This window comes from Macaca nemestrina, chromosome 4 (assembly GCF_043159975.1).
Source record: "Macaca nemestrina isolate mMacNem1 chromosome 4, mMacNem.hap1, whole genome shotgun sequence".
Lineage (NCBI taxonomy): Eukaryota > Metazoa > Chordata > Mammalia > Primates > Cercopithecidae > Macaca > Macaca nemestrina.
Window position 1 is genome coordinate 162,001,907 of NC_092128.1, and position 6,000 is coordinate 162,007,906.

Consider the following 6,000-nt stretch of genomic DNA (forward strand, 5'->3'; position numbering starts at 1 on the left):
CTCATCTGACAAAGGGCTAACATCCAGAACCTACAAAGAACACAAACAAATTTACAAGAAAAAAATAAACAACCCCATCAAAAAATGGGCAAATATATGAACAGACACTTCTCAAAAGAAGATATTTGTGCAGCCAACAGACACATGAAAAAATGCTCATCATCACTGGCCATCAGAGAAATGCAATCAAAACCACAATGAGATACCATCTCAAACCAGTTAGAATGGTGATCATTAAAAAGTCAGGAAATAACAGGTGTTGGAGAGGATGGGGAGAAATAGGAACACTTTTATACTGTTGGTGGGACTGTAAACTAGTTCAACAACTGCGGAAGACAGTGTGGTGATTCCTCAAGGATCTAGAACCAGAAATACCATTTGACCCAACCATCCCATTACTGGGGATATACCCAAAGGATTATAAGCCATTTGTGTTAATAAGAATACTCAATATTAAAATCTTTCAATGTTTTTAGTTATTAAAATAAATCACATTATTTCCAGAATTTTTTTCTCAGCTATAAAAATATAAAATTCACAATGTTTTCTTCAAAAACTTTTATTAGCTTGAGTGTAAAAGCAGTCTTCAAGTTCTGGCCGGCTAAATTCTAAAGGTCAGAAGTTTCTTTGAATGCAATATGATTGCTACATTAAATATTCTAACATATTCTATGCTGGCATTCAATGAATATTTTGGATCAACATTTGAAAGTGGAGATCTTTTCAAGCAGATATCTCTGATTATGGCTATTCTAGATTTATTTTTTGAATATTTAGCATTCATAATTTTATAGATAATATTTTTTGAGAATCTTAATATTTGTAACAAGTATTATTTATGCATATGATTACCTTGGAAGTTGGCATTGGAAAAGGAAGAAAAATCAAAATAAAAAAATGAAATTAATAGTTGCCTTGAGTTATGTATTGTTGGGATATTATGAGTAAAACAAGTCCCTTCTTTTTTGCCTTCTCCAGGGAACATTAGTAAACCAATTTAGTTTGTCATGGATGTAAAGGCAAAAGAATAGGACTCACGCCCTTATACTTAGTTAAATGACAGTGTAAGTGTGAAAAATCATATAAAATGATGAAATAATTCTACAATACTCAAACCAGGAGTAGATTGATAACCTAAAAAAATTATTTTTAAAAAAAGCAAAAGTTTTTATAGTTACCTCAGCATTCCCTCAGCATGAGGTAAGCACATCTTTTAGATTATACTTTGCCATACTTTCTTTAAGCATTTCATAATATTTTCACTTTTATTTGAAAGAGAAATGGCTTGTAATATTTAAAATGCTATGGGAGATGAAAAAACATTCATGTTTTCATAATCTCTTCTGGGAATTTTTACTCAATTTCTCTGACAATTTTGCGATTACAAAGTTGGTCAACTCATTAACGGAAGCAAGTTTTATTATAGAATCAGTATTGTATTTTTAATGGATGTTATTTTAGGAAAGTACAGCATAAACAGTGACCTGTATTTTATAATTAAATGTTTATACAATAATATATAATACCTCTATTTACAATTTTGCAAATAATTCAGTGGAAACTCTTACTAATATAAAAAATTCCCTTTTATTCTATGTTCTAACATATTAATCGCTAGAATCAGAATAAACCCTGAAAGAGAGGTCATGATTTGTATTCTCTGCAGTTCCCAATAAGAGGAAATAGTATTACTCAACTATGTTAACAGAGACATACGAATTTACTTAATTCCCCTGACACACTATTGCTTTCTAAGTATGCTTTCTCATTAAATAGGTTCAAATCATTAAATAGGTTCTGAATCATTAAATAGGTTCAAAGTGCAGGATTTAATTAATTTACAATTCTTAAAATGACAAATTGTTGAACATCCATGGTTACATAAACTATCATGTGGAAGTTCTAAGGAGGTTAATTTCTTCATTATGAAAAAGATCATTAGTTTTTCTTTTGCATTTTTTTCTTTCACAGAACTGTAACTTGTCCGATAAAGTTAGAGAATGAAAAAGAGTAGAATAGTGCAAGAAATTATAGGAACTAAGATTAGAAAAAGAGTCACAAATTTTTAATGGAGATTTTATATACTATGCTACAAAAATTGAGTTTATTCTGGAAATAATGACAATACACCAAAAGACTGAAAGTGGTTGTAGGATAAATTGGACGGATCTTAAAAATATTTTTTTGATTGGAAAACATGAAAATGAGGAGAATCATAAGGAGGGATTCCAGATAAGGAAAGTTGAGTACCTGAATCAAAATGGTACCTGTGAAAATGTGTGTAGTGGAGTTAAACTGCACCTGCATGTAATATTTTGATGATCATGGCCAAAAAGAACTACTTTTGTGATGCCACAGTGGCAGACATGAATTTAAGGATTGTCACTGGATTTATTTGTAATGGGATACCAAGACCATATGACCATAAATTATACAGAGTGAGCAGAGAAGAAGAGTTATTGAAGAAAACTGATGTGATAAACATGTCAGACACATCAGAACCCAGAAAGGGAAAGTCTTTTTAGACGTAACTCAATGACTTTGTGTTAGCTAAGCCAATTTTAAAGTTTTAAGAGATGGAATGATCCACAGATTCAAATAGGACCGTTTCAAATAAGGAACGTACTGCATCCTGAAAATTATTGAGGTTATGAATAATTGTAGCAAAGATTTTCTCCCTTTCCCCTCTCCTTCCTTCCTTTCTTTCATTTCTTTCTTTCCTTTCTTTCTTTTTCTTTTCTCTTTTCTTTTCTTTCTCTCTCTCTCCCCCTCCCTCCCTCCTTCCTTCCTTCCTTCCTTCCTTCCTTCCTTCCTTCCTTCCTTCCTTCCTTCCTTCCTTCTTTCTTTCTTTCTTTCTTTCTTTCTTTCTTTCTTTCTTTCTTTCTTTCTTTCTTCCTTTCTTCCTTTCTTCCTTTCTTCCTTTCTTCCTTTCTTCCTTTCTTCCTTTCTTTTCCTTCCTTCCTTCCTTTCCTTTGTTCATTGTTAAATTCCTATATGCTCTTCTTATATTAATCCTTCTTTCTAGTTATTAAATGTTGTGTTATCTTGCTTGTTGGGTTTTCTATATACATTCATTAGCTGGCCTTTCCTCTTCATATCTACTTTCCTCTTTATTTTCTCCTTACTTGAAAAAATATATACATATTTATATATAATATAAAAATATATATTGTTTATATATTTATATATAAATTATATATCTTTACATATAAATCATATATATTTATATACAATTATATATGTAATTTTTATATATTTTATATAATTTATGTATAATATATAATTTTATATAAATATATAATGTACATATAAATATATATAAATTTCATATAAATATATATAAAAAGGACATTTTTGTTGATGGAGAAATTTAACAGTACTTTTCATTCAAGGTTTCTTAAATAATTTGTGTTTAACATTTGTATTTAAAGAAAAACTCTGGTATAGCTTCTTACATAATTCTTACATAATTTGAAGTGGTTTTTATTGTTAGTGTGAAGAAAATTTATCTACCAAGAGACAGAAAGTACTTTCTTTAACAAACAATGGTAAATTAATAATTTTTAAAACTACACATTTAGGAAATAAAATGTAAATTCTATTCAACCTTAGCCACAATTAGAAATATATCTTCTTCAACAAAAGAAGAGAGCAAATACAAATAATTCCGAACATATTTCATCTGTTTTGGCCTTAAAGTATTGGAAAATGTATATTTATTGTCTATGTTCTTCTATCTCTTAATGTTTTACAAGATGAATTTCTGAAGCTATCTGTAAATAAAGTGCAAGTAACAATAGCAGGCTTTGTAACCTGCATAGACAGAATAATTTTTTAAAAGAATTCTAAGTAGGAATAATTCTTAAAGATAAATGTCAATAGGCAGAATTGTTTGCAATTAGTCCCTTTAAAAATATTCCTTTCAAAATTTAAAACTTAAATCAAGAGCGAAGTTATCATAAAACTGCTATAAAGAGGGATTTTTCCCAGCATCTCTTACTGCTTCTTCATTTCTTGCAGCTTGTATCCAATGCATGTTGCTGACGTTATGCTCTGCAGATTCTCATTACACCGAGTTCTTCTGTGTTCATCTGCTTCCTCAAGGCCATGATCCATTACATCTGTCTCAGCTCAGCTGATGCTCTGGCAGTGGTTCTCTGCACTGAGCATTGCTGCCACACACCTTTGGTCTTTAAACCTGAACTGAAATGAAGCTTAAACTAAAATGTAGAGGGCAAATGGTGTGCAAAACAAAATTTAAATAGTAGTGATTAATCTTTCCAATGAAGTTTTTTGGTTCTAGCCCATTAATTTTCAATGAACGTTCATTAAGTACTTATCATGTACTAGCCACCATCTTACCTCCAAAAATAAAGATGATAGATAAATGATATTTGGTTTTGGCACTCATTTAATATTATTGTGTGTGTATATGTATGTGTAGACAAACTAATAATATTATGACATGGATAATCACATGATCGTCGAAACTATGTAGTGTGTGAGCCCAAAGAGCTGGAAGTAAAAGGTGGTAATGAATCTGCACCTTCTCATCCCCCCAGTGATATCACTAACACCCAAATCCAATCTCTGTGGAGTTAGATCCATGAAGGAAAGGAGACTTTGATTTCACCATGGTTCTACTCCCAGGCCCCTAAAATTACCAAGCACTGAACAAATATGTGTTGAATTAATGAATGAGTTAGAGTTGAACAAAATTTATATTCTCAGTAAACTCAACCTCCTTATTAAAAGACTCTTAACAAAAAGAACAAAACTGTGACACTTGCATAATTCTCAGAAATACTATTCATTTCCAAAAGCTTTAAACTTCTAAATAAAAAATGTATAGAAAGAAAACACTGTAAAAAATGTTTTTGAATAAAACAAACTTTAAAATTTGTAGACTTCACATTTATTAAGATTTTATCCAAAGATTGCTGAGTTTTCACAAGGCTATTTCATGTGCTTTTCTGCCTTAACTCTTTCCTTTACAACAGATTGAGACAGTCTGGAGAGAATGACATTATCTGACTGGTGGTTTTGCTTTAATAAGTGTGGCTAGTTTCAAGTACTAAATTTGAAATGAAGTGAAAGAATGAATAGGCAAGCAGAAAACTCATGTGACTTCTAACTAGAATTTTCAAAAGGGAAGGGAAAAGAGAGGAGGAGGCAACAATCATTTCTCATGCATTTTTTATTTACTCGTCAGCAGGTGAAAGATAAGCCACACCCACATCCTAGCACCCATACAGAGAAATAGGCCATGGATTCTACCTTTGAAAAAGAAGACAAACATAACTTCAAATGTGAATCTAACAATTTCAATTCCTTGAAAATTAAATCTTAAGAACATTTATCACTCCTCTTAGGATAATCAAAATAATTCCAACTTCCCAAAAATTTCTGTAATAAAAGCTGGGGAAAGGAATTTGAGAAGTTCCACTTCCTACCAGCTGGGCAATTGTTTAAATTTTATATAGAACATAGTCCTTTATAAAAGCTATGAATTTTTTTAGTTTTGTCTAAAATTTATGGAATTATAGCATCCTCTACATACCTCCTTTTTTTGTACAGAGTCAGAAAGAGCTCTGGTTCTTAGAGAAGACTATACATCTTGAGAAGAAAGAAAGAAAGCAAGAAGGAAGGAAAGAAGGAAAGAAGGAAGGAAGGAAGGAAGGAAGGAAGGAAGGAAGGAAGGAAGGAAGAAAGGAAGGAAGGAGAAAGAAGCAGAGAGAGAAAGAAAAAAATTCTATAACCAAAAAAAGACAATAATTTAAATCATGACATAAATGGAGTTTAAATTTACACTGAAAATTGAGAGATTTGCTGGAAAGAGCCAAAAATTACACCACAAATAATAATCCAAAATAATGAAACTAAAAGGAAGTATAATAATTTTAAAACAATAAGCACATTGCTGATATCAAAAGCCAAAAAAATTATCGAGGAGACAAATGTAAAGAATACCCACAGGAGACAGATAAAACTAAACCTGTT

General features: G+C 30.9%; 1 long non-coding RNA gene across 2 annotated transcripts in view; it reads left to right on the plus strand.

Annotated features, from left to right (window-relative positions):
* The window catches only part of LOC105498538 (uncharacterized), an 81,879-nt gene extending 77,721 nt beyond the window's left edge, over nt 1-4,158 (plus strand). For both annotated transcript variants that reach the window (XR_011621738.1, XR_011621739.1), the window contains exon 7: nt 4,021-4,158. This is a non-coding gene — a long non-coding RNA (uncharacterized lncRNA). The remainder of the gene's footprint in view (nt 1-4,020) is intronic.
* Nucleotides 4,159-6,000: the final 1,842 nt, after the last annotated feature.